This window comes from Elaeis guineensis, chromosome 16 (genome assembly GCF_000442705.2).
Source record: "Elaeis guineensis isolate ETL-2024a chromosome 16, EG11, whole genome shotgun sequence".
Lineage (NCBI taxonomy): Eukaryota > Viridiplantae > Streptophyta > Magnoliopsida > Arecales > Arecaceae > Elaeis > Elaeis guineensis.
The window spans coordinates 44,101,921-44,116,420 of record NC_026008.2 but is presented as its reverse complement, the minus strand read 5'-3'; the positions used below and the strand labels follow the sequence as shown (position 1 = coordinate 44,116,420).

The 14,500-nt window shown below is 39.9% G+C and overlaps 2 long non-coding RNA genes across 5 annotated transcripts; both read right to left on the bottom strand.

Moving 5' to 3' along the window:
- Positions 1-1,857: 1,857 nt before the first annotated feature.
- Positions 1,858-4,177, bottom strand: LOC140854301 (uncharacterized). The gene is made up of 2 exons (XR_012137448.1): positions 2,984-4,177; positions 1,858-2,824 (listed from the first exon to the last, which is right to left on the bottom strand). It is a non-coding gene; the product is annotated as an uncharacterized lncRNA (long non-coding RNA).
- A 1,810-nt stretch (positions 4,178-5,987) lies between these two features.
- LOC140854300 (uncharacterized) lies at positions 5,988-14,298 on the bottom strand. 4 transcript variants are annotated; one of them, XR_012137445.1, is made up of 4 exons: positions 13,823-14,298; positions 13,666-13,722; positions 7,744-7,816; positions 5,988-7,648 (listed from the first exon to the last, which is right to left on the bottom strand). It is a non-coding gene; the product is annotated as an uncharacterized lncRNA (long non-coding RNA). The 4 variants fall into 4 exon arrangements; XR_012137444.1 differs by having other exon boundaries at positions 13,666-14,298; XR_012137446.1 differs by lacking the exon at positions 13,666-13,722.
- Positions 14,299-14,500: the final 202 nt, after the last annotated feature.

The following is a 14,500-nucleotide window of genomic DNA, read 5'->3' as shown; positions in this document are numbered from 1 at the left end:
CCTTTTGAATACTGGAAGCACCTGCAACTGCTACGTGGAAAAAAGAGGGAGAAAGAGAATGGACGAGCCGTGCCTTTTGACTCCAGTGAAAGTGATTCCCACTGGGAGAGGTTTTGGCCCTGTGAAACGCCCCTGTTCCGTTGTCGTTTGTTTCACGGGGATAGATCTCGGCCGCATGGTCCATGGTGTTGAAAGGAGGAATTGGCCAGCCGAACCCTTGGGACCACTGTCCACAAATTGTCGACACGATACCCTGGGAAAAAGGAAATCAGAGATAAAGACAAGAAACCAGGCCAGTAGGACGTACTCAAGCTACGGTTTCGTCCCCTAGATTCTTCCCTACCGTTGTTAGTCGGCGGTTTCGTCCCCTAGATTCTTCCCTACCGTTGTTAGTCGGCGCTTCAGTTCTGAGTCAAAAAATTCTAAAACCTGCCACTTGTAAATATATGTTAGAAATTTGAATAGTGAAAAGAGAATTAATTAGATGATATAATTCTCTCTCGAATTATAATGTGAAATATTTTTATTGCAGGGAATTTCTCTGATCAATATCGATCCCAGTGATAATCGGCGTTGTACAAGTTGCAAATTGTGACTGATAAGAGAGTCATGTACATGCACTGCAATTCTGTTGTGCAGATCTAAGTGCACCAGAGAAATTCTCTACCTGATTCTTTTTTTTTTTTTTTTTGGATTTTTGTTTGAACATGTACTGTTAAGATATAAAGGAGGAATAATCTCTCTTAAATTATTTCGCATACCAAAATCTCTTATTACCATGTAAGCTTTCTTCCAATTAATGCGGAGAACTTATTGAAAAATTCTATATACATCTTTTCTTTTGGGGGATAAATATATTATGATATTTTTAACCTCTGTTGAATCACCAGCCAGAGAGGAAAGTGCATTCATCTGCTGAGGATTGTGGCCACTAGTTTTTCTTTTCTATGGTCTTAATCATCCATACGTATACTCTCTTACATTAATCACATATGTACGTAGCAACACTAGTATGACATGTATTCAGATGTCATGTATCAAGTTGTTGATGAAGGTTCTTCATCTGGGCTGGACGAGACATACCAAAAAAAAAAAAAAAAAAAACATCTACTGAATTCCCTGTCCGGCGCCAAACCCGCCTACAATTTTTTCAATGTACTGCTTTCCTCGTGTGAAACAATGATAGCTGTCTTTTGACAACTTATGCACCCCGTACCGCAAAAGTCTTAGAAGTCGGCCGCTCTCGATATCATCCATTCCACCACCGACCTTTCCAACTCTCATGCACCCAGATGTCCATGGCCCAAAATGCCTATAAATACCCCCCATCCCATTTCATGGCTCCAACACACAAAAACTCCCAGACTAAACAAAAGCCATGTTACCAAAATACCTCCTTCTAGCCCTTCTCGTTGGAGTGGTGGCTCTCGCCACTCCCTCCGACGCTGGCTACCAGCCCCCGGAGAAGGAGCCACCAACTCCTATCCAAAAACCTGTAGGCCCTAAATTCCCGCCACCCGGACACAAACCACCAACTCTTGCCGACGCGGAGAAGCCTCCTAGTGGAGGTGGACACAAGCCTCCTAGTGGAGGAGGTGGACACAAGCCGCCGACTCTCTCCGATGCCAAGGACGGCGACGGCCACATCCCCGAGCCTAAGCCCAAACCGTATGAGAAGCCACCGGTGCACGTGAAGCCGCCAGGACCTTACAAGCCACCTCACAAGCCACCATCCACTGACTAGAGAGGGTTGCTGTGCTGCAGCAGGATGCATGGGGTTTATATATATATATATACACACAAATAAGAGGCTTCCTTAGACGATATGTATGGTATACATGCGGCATGTGTGTGTAATTTTGACTTGATGCTGGTATCTGCATGCACGACATGATATCCTGCTACCAGCTAGGGAGGCCTCGCTATATATGTGTACTGCTGTATTTCTGGCTTTGCTAGCACAATGAGAACCTTTGACGAGCCATTATCTTTCTAGAAATAATGTGCATGCGTGATGCTAAATTATATTCTTGTCAATTATTGGCGCTGTGTGTCTATATATTTATTTTGTTAAAAAAATCGAACAAGTGGTGAGAGGACCTATGTAGTCCTAGATAGGATAAAGAAATGACATAAAGAAATCGAATCTAAATAATATCCCCTAACTAGTTTTTTCAAATGAAGCCTTGAATTGTTATAAATGTTAATAAAATGGATTCAACAAACACATGGCCTCACTTGGGCTCGAGGATGCTGCAGCGCATATATATATATAGAGAGAGAGAGAGAGAGACAGAGAGAGAGAGAGAGAGAGAGAGAGAGAGAGAGTATGCTAAGATTTAAACAGAAGATGAAGAGACTTAAATATACCATTTTGGTTAGTACAAGTTCTTTGGTCGCCGCAAGCATATCTGCACTCTGTGGGGTCATAGAGATACAGTGCACTGACATGCCATTCTCAATCTGGGCATAGCTAGTCAAGGTGGCTGAGGCTGTCTATGTTGAAAGAGTTGAAGAGGAGGTGGTCCATTGAGAAGGACCCTGGCTTTTGCAGTGGATTGCACTAGCCGCTAGACCGCCGCCACTGTACCCTTGCCTTCGGCACCCATCTTCGTAAGGAAGAGCCCGTCCTTCTCTTTAAACGGCTTCAATCTCAGCTTTGTGAGGTACAAGATGGAAGATTACCTCCAAGAAACAGACCAACGCTGGGAGAGGTTGGATTATCCCATCATCTCAATCTAAGCCCCTCGGTTTGGGTAGGGCATATGGCCGTTCCAGCTCCACTCCTAGGCATCCTGTAGAAAATGCCACATAGGAGAAGAAACTGCATGCAATAGAAATAAAGCAGGTCACGTTTTGTACAAAAAAAAAAAAAAAAAAAAAAAGAAGAAGAAAAGAAAAGAAGAAGAAGAAGAAAGAGAGGTCACGTTGAAAAACTAGAGGACTATTTTGAAAAGCTAATTATGAAAATCCGGAATCTTACCTAAAAAGTGATGTACGTTGGGTCGGAGGATGATCTTTAGTTTCTTTCTCAATGATCTCTTCAAGGAATATACCTTTCCATCTTACCCGCCAAAGAATATTCGTTGTTGTAAACCTTCATTTGGCTCAGCTCAGCACAGTCTCTCACACAGTGCGCACATAGAGAGAGAGAGAGAGATTAATGAAACATGTGAGAGATTAGAAGGCCTTATTTTTTTATTAGGAGAACCGGCATCAGGAGACAATTAATCATATGGGAAGTTGACACACAATATTAGTAAACTTCTGGATAATTCGTATACAATGAGAGATAACACAGATTCAGTAAATTAAGTTTCAAATATTCTTAAGACATTGTAGGGAAGGGGGAAGAATCATAATATTTTCTAAACCGTTAAAAAATTCAGTAATTTTTAAAGACATTATAGGGAAGGGGATGAGTCGACAGAGTACACCATCCTGCATTGTTGTTGGAGGGTAAGGCTGATTTAGAGGAGGGCAGATGGTCAGTCTTGGGATGCAAGCAGTGACATTTGGCTGGAGTCCTTCCTACCCGTGATCCGTTAGAGTATAACTAAGAGGATGACATCCACTTGGAGGGGCAAAATGATTTATATCATCTATCAGATCTAGCTTTCCAAATTAAAACAACTTGGTCTTCAAAAACGAGGTGATTCCTGTACATCAGGTGCTGGAGAGAATTATCTATTTGGCTATAAAGTACAGTCATTTCGATGTTGCTGGCTCATTCCTTCATGTCCCCGTTCTCTAGAACTCTCATGCCACCTCTGCATGCAGCGATGCGGAGGATTATTTCCATTTTTTGTGAGCCCCCTCCTTCAAGATTTATCAAGATAAATTTTAACGCCAGTATCAGAGATAGTAAGGATGGTGCAGATTTTATCATCCAAGATCTGGATGCCAGATTATTGCGACGAGAGCTCTCATCTCATCGAATCTTCAGTCTCAGGAATTGAGTTTCATGTCATTTGGACGGATATTATCTTTGTTAGATAAAAGCTATGAACAAAAAAAAATTTCATTAAGAGAGACTCTGTCAATGTTATTGGATGGATGCAGAATAATACGAAGCAACTGAAAGCCCATTCGCTCCTCTATGATATTTAAACTGCTCTTCATAATTTTATTATGGTATTGGTTCAGCATATTTACAAGAAATGAATAGAACGACAGATTGTATTGCATCATATATATATATATATATATATATATATATATATATATATATATATATATATATAGTAGAGTATTTTGAAGATTGAATTTGATGACAGGATAAAGATTACTCATCAGTTTTATAAAATATTTTATAATTTTAATTTTTGAGCAGCTATCGTGCGTGCGTGGGTGTGTGTGTGTGTATATATATATAGTAGAATATTTTGAAGATTGAATTTGATATATATATATATATATATAGTAGAATATTTTGAAGATTGAATTTGATGGCAGGATAAAGATTACTCATCAGTTTTATAAAATATTTTATAATTTTAATTTTTTGGGCAGCTATCGTGTAGAGTGGTGTAACCGTGGTACCAAAAAAAAAAAAATTCACGGGGATAGATTTCGGCAGCAATTGATGTCCATAGTGTGGAAAGGAGGGATAGACCAGCCGAACCCTTGGGGCCACTGCCCACAGATTGCTGACACGATACCCTGGGAAAAAGGAAATCCGAGATAAAGACAAGAGACCAGGACGCATTAAAGCTACGGTTTCGTCCACTAGATTCTTCCCTTCCTTTGTTATGAAGCTAGTCGGCCCTTCAGCTCTGAGTCAAAAAATTCTAAACCCTGCCACTTGTAAATATATGTTAGAATTTTGAATAGTGAAAAGAGAATTAATTAGATGATATTCTCTCTCGAATTATAATGTGAAATATTTTTATTGAAGGTTATTTCTCTGATCAATATCCCAGTGATAATTGGCGTTGGACAAGTTGCAAATTATGACTGATAAGAGAGTCATGTACATGCACTGCAATTCTGTTGGGCAGATCTAAGTGCACCAAAGAAATTCTCTACTTGCTTCTTTTCTTTTTTTTTTTGCTTTTTGTTTGAACATGTACTGTTAAGGCATAAAGGAGGAATGATCTGTCTTAAATTATTTGGCATACCAAAATCTCCTCTTACCATGTAAGCTTTCACCAACGTCGATAAATTGTAAGCCTCTTCCAATTAATGGGAAAAACTTATTGAAATATTCTATATACATCTTTTCTTTTGAGGGATAAATATATTATGATATCTTTAACCTCTGTTGAATCACCAACCAGACAGGGAAGTGCATTCATCTGATGAGGATTGCGTTCACTAGTTTTTCTTTTCTGTGGTCTTAATCATCCATACGTATACTCTCACACATTAATCACATATGTAGTAACAATAGTATGACAAGTATTCAGATGTCATGTATCAAGTTGTTGATATATAGAGGTTCTGCATCTGGTCTGGATGAGACACAAGGGTTACACCTGTAACGAAACAAAAAACATCTATTGAATTCCTTTCTGCTGCACCAACCCGGCGCCAAACAAGTCTATAATTTTTTCAAGTACCACTTTCCTCGTTTGAAACAATGATAGCTGTCTTTTGACAACTTATGCACCCCGTATCGTAAAAGTCTTAGAAGTCGGCCGCTCTCGATATTGTTTATTCCACCACCTACCTGCAACCCAGATGCCCATGACCCAAAACGCCTATAAATACACCCCCACCCCATTTCATGGCTCCAGCACACAAAAACTCCCAGACTAAACAAAAGCCATGTTACCAAAATACCTCCTTCTAGCCCTTCTCGTTGGAGTGGTGGCTCTCGCCACTCCCTCCGACGCTGGCTACCAGCCCCCGGAGAAGGAGCCACCAACTCCCATCCAAAAACCTGTAGGCCCTAAATTGCCGCCACCCGGACACAAACCACCAACTCTTGCCGACGCGAAGAAGCCTCCTAGTGGAGGAGGTGGACACAAGCCGCCGACTCTCTCCGACGCCAAGGACGGCGACGGCCACATGCCCGAGCCTAAGCCCAAACCGTATGAGAAGCCACCGGTGCACGTGAAGCCGCCAGGACCTTACAAGCCACCTCACAAGCCACCATCCACTGACTAGAGAGGGTTGCTGTGCTGCAGCAGGGTGCATGGGGTTTATATATCTACAAATAAGAGGCTTCCTTAGACGTCTATGTATAGTATATATGCGGCATGTGTGTGATAATTTTAACTTGATGCTGGTATCTGTATGCGTGACATGATATCCTGCTACCAGCTAGAGAGGCCTCGCTATGTGTACTGCTGTGTGTCTGGCTTTGCTAGCACAATGAAAATCTTTGATAAGCCATTATCTCACCAGAAATAATGTGCATACGTAATGCTAAATTATATTGTTATCGATTATTGGAGCTTTGTATCTTCTTTTTTTATTTTTTTTTGGTTACAAAAGTCCAGCAAACGATGTAAGGACGTATGTAGGCATATGTTTAGTCATGGTCTCAATTAGACTTTTTACAAAATCTTACATTAGTTGTAGTGGAGATACTGGCATTAAGAAATAGATTTTAAATAATATTTTCTAATTAGCTTTTTCAAATGAGGTCATGAGTTAATATAAATATTAACAAAAATAGATTTAACTCATGGTCTCAATTAGACTTAAAGATGCTGCAGCATGTGTGTGTGTCTATATATATATATATATATATATATATATATATATATATATATATATATATATATGCATGACACGATGTCTTGCTATGAGCTAGAAAGGCCTCGCTGTGGCTTTGCTAGCACAATGAGAACCTTTGACGGGCCATTATCTTATTAGAAATAGTGTGCATGTGTCATGCTAAATTATTGGAGCTTTGTGTCTTTTTTTTATTTTTTTTTGTTGAAAAAATCCAATAAATGATGTGAGGATCTTTGTATGCATGTGTTTAATCTTATGTTGGTTGTACGGAAGATATTAACATAAAAAAATAAAATTTAAATGATATTTTCTATCTAGTTTTTTAAATGAAATCTTAAATTGTTATAAATGTTAATAAAATGCATTCAACTAATGGTCTCACTTGGACACAAGGATGCTGCAGCATATATATATATGTGTGTGTGTGTGTGGATATCCTTCTAGAGTGAGTATGCTAAGATTTAAACAGAATATGAAGTGACTTAAATAATACCTTTTGATTAGTCCTTCACTCCTTCTAGATGAGTTCCTTGGTAGCCACAAGCATATCTGCACTCTGTGGGGCCATAGAGAAACAGAGCATTGACATGCCATCTCCAGTTTGGGCATATATATAGTCAAGGTAGCTGAGGCTGTCCGTGTTGAAAAAGTTGAAGAGGAGGTGGTCCATTGAGGAGGGCCCTAGCTTTCGCAGTGGATTGCACTAGCCCTCAGGCCGCCGCCGCTGTTGGTCCTTGCCTTTGGCACCCATCTTCGTAAGGAAGAGCCCGCATCCTTCTCTTTAAACGGCTTCAATATTCTCGGCTTTGTGAGGTACAATGGAAGATGACCTCCAAGAAACTGACCAACTGGGAGAGGTTGGATTATCCCATCATCTCAATCTAAGCCTCTCGGTTCGGGTTGAGCATAGAGACGCTGCTCCACTCCTAGGCATCCTATAGATGCCACATAGGAGAAGAAACTGCATGCAATAGAAATGAAATGGATACCATGAACAGGTCACGTTGAAAAACTAGAGGACTATTTTGAGAAGCTAATGAGAATCCAGAATCTTACTTATAAAGTGACGTACGTTGGATCGGAGCCTGATCCTTAGTTTCTTTCTCAATGATCTCTTAAAGGAATATAACTTTAATCATACGGGAAGTTGATACACAATATTAGTAAACTTCTGGATAATTCGTGTACAATGAAAGATAACACAGATTCAGTAAATCAAGTTTCAAATATTCCTAAAACATTGTAGGGGAGGGGGAAGAATCATAACATTTTCTGAGCCGTTCAAAAATTCAGTAGTTGTTAAAGGCATTATAGAGAAAAGGGATGAGTCGACGGAGCACGTCATCCTGCGTTGTCCAAGAACGAGATTGATTTGAAGGAGGGCAGATGGCCAATCTTGAGAGATAAGCATGACACTTGCTGAAATTCTTCTTCTTGATCATGATCCATCAGAGCATGATTAAGAGGATTGATCATACAAATCACACAAATCACAATGTATTTTTGCTAGGAAAGACCGGATATGCTTTATTCACTGCCCAATATTATTAAATAAATATATTTTAGAATTATTTTTATTATCACTGTTTAAATTTGGATTGATATAAATATATATAAATAAAAAAATAGATCTTGCAAATCATGTGGGATTAAATTCTAAAGATATGCGATCACCTGTCATACCTCTAGCTCGGGCTATCGTGTCAGGGTATGACATTAGATTTCTCAAAAATTTACGGGCGTTGATGAGGAGAAAGTACTGATTGAGGTGCGTTAGTAATGACATCAGGTTCATTGTGGGTTGACAGATGGTACCGGACTTTACCGGTCTCAATTTGAGGCAACCAACCCACCACTTCATGCCTACGAAGGGATGTATACTGAAAGAGTGATGCTCCGTACCAACTTATAACAATAAACTCCGAAATGTAACATATAAATAGCAAAAAGTTTGTCCATCATCATCACATAATTTCTACCTACTGAGATGATTCTATAGTCTAGGTTTGAAGCGCATATATTGTTAAAAAAACAATCATATCCACTTTGCAGAACATAATCTAGCGGACGGCTCCAAATCTAGTACTTTGAAAGTATCAGCGAGAAGACGAGAATACTTGGTGCTACCTTTTGAATAATGGAAGCACCTGCAACTGCTACGTGGAAAAAGGAGGGAGAGAGAATGGACAAGACGTGCCTTTTGACTCCAGTGAAAGTGATTCCCACTGGGAGAGGTTTTGGCCTTGTGAAACGCCCCTGTTCCGTTATCGTTTCTTTCAGGGGGATAGATTTCGGCCGCATGGTCCATAGTGTTGAAAGGAGGGATAGACCAGCCGAACCCCTGGGGACCACTGTCCGCAAATTGTTGACACGATACAGTGGGAGAGGAAATCAGAGATAAAGGCATGAAACCAGGCTACTAGGACGTACCAAAGCTACGGTTTCGTCCCCGGGCCTACGTCCCTACCTTTATTATGAAGCTAGCCGATTCCCTTCAGTTCTAAGTCAAAAAAAAATTCCAAACCCGGCCACTTGTGTGTGCGTGTGTGTGTGTATTGATGGAATGGGAGGATATAGCCACCCAACACTTGTTAAGACACAAAGGAGGAATAATTTCTTTTAAACTATTTGGCAAACCTTTACCAAAAAAAAAATTATTTAGCATACCAAAATCTCTTCTTACTATGTAAGCTTTCACCAACGTCGATCGATTACTTGTAAGCCTCTTCCAATTAATGCAGAAAACTTATTGAAATATTCTATATACACCTTCTCTTTTAAGGGATAAATATATTATGATATCTTTAACCTTTGTTGAATCACGAACCAGACAGGGAAGTGCATTCATCTGATGTGGATTGCGGCCACTAGTTTTTCTTTTCTATGGTCTTAATCATCCATATGTATACTCTCACACATTAATCACAGATGTAATAACACTGCTATGACATGTATTCAGATGTCATGCATCAAGTTGTCGATATATAGAGGTTCTGCATCTGGTCTGGATGAGACACAAGGTTTACACGTGTAACTAAACAAAAAACATCTATTGAATTCCTGTCTGCTGCACCAACCCGGCGCCGAACAAGTCTATAATTTTTTCAATGTACTACTTTTTTCGTCTTAACTAACAATGATAGCCGTCTTTTGACAACTTACGCATCCCGTATCGTAAAAGTCTTAGAAGTCGGCCGCTCTCGATATCCACCACCTACCTTCCAACTCTCATGCAACCCAGAGGTCCATGGCCCAAAACGCCTATAAATACACCCCCACCCCATTTCATGGCTCCAACACGCAAAAACTCCCAGACTAAACAAAAGCCATGTTACCAAAATACCTCCTTCTAGCCCTTCTCGTTGGAGTGGTGGCTCTCACCACTCCCTCCGACGCTGGCTACCAGCCCCCCGAGAAGGAGCCACCAACTCCCATCCAAAAACCTGTAGGCCCTAAATTGCCGCCACCCGGACACAAACCACCAACTCTTGCCAACGCGGAGAAGCCTCCTAGTGGAGGTGGACACAAGCCTCCCAGTGGAGGAGGTGGACACAAGCCGCCGACTCTCTCCGATGCCAAGGACGGCGACGGCCACATCCCCGAGCCTAAGCCCAAACCGTATGAGAAGCCACCGGTGCACGTGAAGCCGCCGGGACCTTACAAGCCACCTCACAAGCCACCATCCACTGACTAGAGAGGGTTGCCGTGCTGCAGCAGGATGCATGGGGTTTATATACATATACTAATAAGAGGCTTCCTTAGACGCTATGTATGGTATATATGCGGCACGTGTGTGTAATTTTGACTTGATGCTGGTATCTGCCTGCATGACATGAAATCCTGCTACTAGCTAGAGAGGCCTCGCCATATGTGTGTACTGTTATATATCTGGCTTTGCTGGCACAATAAGAACCTTTGACGATCGAACCATTATCTTTCTATAAATAATGTGCATGCGTAATGCTAAATTTTATTGTTATCAATTATATATTGGAGCTTTGTGTCTTTTTTTTTTCTTTTTTTTTTTTGTTATAAAAATCTGATAAGTGAGGTAAGGACATATATTTAACCTCACATTAGTTGTACTGAGCATACTGACATGAAGAAATAGAACCTAAATAATATTTTTTAAACTTTTAAATAAGATCATGAGTTGTTATAAATATTCATAAAATGGACTTAACCCACGGCCTCAATTGGACTTGGGGAAGTTGCAGCGGGGGTGTGTGCGTGTGGGGGGTGTGTGTGTCTATATATGCTATATATTTGTATAGATGACATGTTGTCCTGCTACAAGCTAGAGAGGCCTTGCTGTGTGTAGTGCTATATGTCTGGCTTTGCTAGCGCAATGAAAACGTTTGACGAGCCAATATCTTATTAGAAATTAATAATGTGCATGCGCAAAGCTAAATCACATTCCAATTATTGGAGCTTTATGTCACTTTTTTTTTTTTGGTTAGAAAAATCTAATAAATGATGTGAGGATTTATATAGGCATGTGTTTGATCTTACATTGATTGCATGGGAGATATTGACATAATGAAATGGAATATAAATAATATTTTTTATCTAACTTTTTCAAATGAGGATTTCAATTGTTATAAATATTAATAAAATAAGCTCAACTTATGGTCTCACTTGGACTTAAGAATGCTACAGTATATATATATATATATATATATATATATATCCTTCTGGAGAGTGAGTATGCTAAGATTTAAACAGATGAAGTCTTAAATAATATCTCTTTGGTTTCGTACACAAGCATATCTGCACTATATGGGGCATAGAGAAACAGAGAATTGACATGCCACCTATATATATATATATATATATATATATCCTTCTGGAGAGTGAGTATGCTAAGATTTAAACAGATGAAGTCTTAAATAATATCTCTTTGGTTTCGTACACAAGCATATCTGCACTATATGGGGCCATAGAGAAACAGAGAATTGACATGCCACCTTCAGTCAGGGCAGGGGCGGACCAACCAATTTTTACGAGGGGCCAAAAAAAATATAAAAATATATTAATAAATAATTAAAATTAATTTAAATATTTTTTTGTTAAAATATGATGTACGATCGTATATATAAAATCAAAGATAATTAAATCTAGTGATTTATAGTGTGATCAAGATGGGTATTGATGCATTATCTGAAAATCATAAATCATGATCTTTTTATTAAAATCAGTTAAATTCATCAAAATAAAGTTTTTTTTGAGATCAATCTCAAAGAAATAAATTTTTAGAGAGACATAATTTTAAAGAGAAAAAATCTTAGAGAAAAACTAGAGAGAAAATCAAGAGAAAAAGTAGAGAGAAAAAGAAAGAAGAGAGGGGAGAGAGAGAAAAAATCTTTTTTTTTTTCTTTTTCTTTCCTCTTTCTTCTTTTGGTTTGGGCGCAAAACAGGAGATTCATTCGAATCCTCCTTTTCTCTCAAAATAGGGATCCTTGCACTGGCAGATGGGCGGTCGAGGATGCACTTATGGTGATGCAACTACAGCTCCTTGATTCAACGGTCGACGGTGATGGATAGGACCGAATGGTGCCGGAAGAACAATGAATATGGATGGTCTAACAAAAAATAGAGTACTTTGAGCATCCAATTTTCTCCTAAAAAATTAGTAAATAAAACTCGAAAATCATAACCTATGTTCAAGAAAAAATCAAAACGAAAATTTTCTTAAAAGATTACCCGGCTCTTAGGGGTGTTTGGGCCATAAATCCTCTGCCACAATGCCTTCAAATCGAGAATAGAAAATAAGAGAAAAATAGAAGAAAATAAGGAGAGGAAGAGAGACTTTCCAACGATGAATGGTGACTAGAGGTGGTAGAAATTTCAGAGGAAGCCAAACATCTATATATACGAAATTTTATCTAAAAAATCTAATTTATATATAGGAATCATGGAAAAGCGCCCCAGGCGGTCCGCCTCTGAGTCAGGGCATAGGCAAGGTGGCTAAGGCTGTCCATGTTGAAAAAGTTGAAGAGGAGGTGGTCCATTAAGAAGAACTCTGGCTTTCGCAATGGATTGCACTAGCCGCTAGACCGCCACCACTGTTGCTCCTTGCCTTCGGCACTCATCTTTGTAAGGAAGAGCCCATCCTTCTCTTTAAATGGCTTCAATCTCGGCTTTGTGAGGTACAAGATGGAAGATTACCTCCAACAAACAGACCAACTGGGAGAGGTTAGATTATCTCATCATCTCTATCTAAGTCTCTCGGACCCTCGGTTCAGGTAGGGTGTATGGCCGTCCCTCCACTCCTAGGCATCCTATAGATGTCACATACACTGTAGCATAATGGAACATTCTCGATGCAAAGCTACTCAATTCTCGACGCTTAAATGCATCGCAAAAAGAACACCGACGCCTCCAAAAGGGTCGAAAAAGCTGGCCCAAATAAAGATCCAAGGGAATAAATATGGACATGTTTATTTCCAAATACTTGGTATCTGAATTTGATTTCTAAGAAACTGAGGCTTTGATTTCTTTGCTCTAAGAATTTGAGTTCTGCTATTTATTTTGGAGGAAGCCGATGTGCAAGACCTAAAGTATTAGGTATCATAATATCATTAATTATTTTTAATGATAATTGTCATCTAAATCCTACTTAAACAGCACACATTTTCCGGGGAGAGCCAGTGAAAGGGCATAGAAGTAGGCCTTAAATGCCATACCTAAGAATAAGGTAAGAAAGCGAGAACAAGATACAAAAGAGGGGCTTCGATGAAAGAATATTATTATTTTTTTCTATTTAATAATATTTAATACTGATATTGTTATTACATCCACACCACTGGTATAGGTATAATTAAGATTCATCAATCCATTATTGCCAAAAAAAAATCAGTCAGGTATTTTATCAAACGGTGAGAATATGCATGCTATGCTTCTAAAAGAAAGACCAATGATGCCATGAGGTTGGAAGGATGGTTAATACAGCATAAAAAAATTAGAGAGATGATGTACCAGTATCTATAGGATGGTGAGGTTTCGACGATGGTTGGAGAGTTTCCCAAATCGGTTCTATTGCATTGTAGAAAAGGTGATGAGAATAGTTGGTAAGGGATTAATTTGGCAAAGGAATGCTCGAGATCAATTTGGCAAAGGAGATGAGAACAGTTACCAGTTACTACGAACCCTAGCGAAACTCAGTTGACGGGCTCTCGATGTCGCTATCGGTGACCTCCTGCTGGATCTTAGTCAGGGACGGCTACGGTGACAGCGACGGCGACGGCGACGATGATGAGAGACTGGAGTAGGATGAGCGAGGTGGAGGAGTGGCGGAGAGGCTAGAGGAGGAGGGAGACCGTCGGCGACGAGAGGCCAGAGGAGGATGGAGACCGTCGGCGACGAGAGGCCAGAGGAGGGGGAGAAGAGGGATCGGTTTGGGGCTTGAAATGGATGGGGAGGGTGGGTTTTAAATGAGGTGGAGAGTCAGTTTCCAATTAGAAACAGAGGAACGAGACATGGGAGGAATTCAGAGAGGGGGTGGAGTGAAAGAGGGCGAGGGTTTCGACTAAACGGAAGGCGGGGTAAGTGTGAATTTTAGCGGCATATGAGACGAGTTCGTCGACGCTTAAAAGCGTCGTAAAAGTTTCATCCTCCGACGCTCGCGATAAGCATCAGCATATGAGAGTGGTGATTTAAATTTGCCGACTTCTACCCCAGTGTCGGCAATATAAAGTCGGCATTTCCACTTTTTCCTACGGTGATAGAAAAACAAACTGCATGCAATAGAAATGAAATGGATACTATGAACAGGTCATGTTGAAAAGCTACGAGTCCCTGGGACACTTTAATT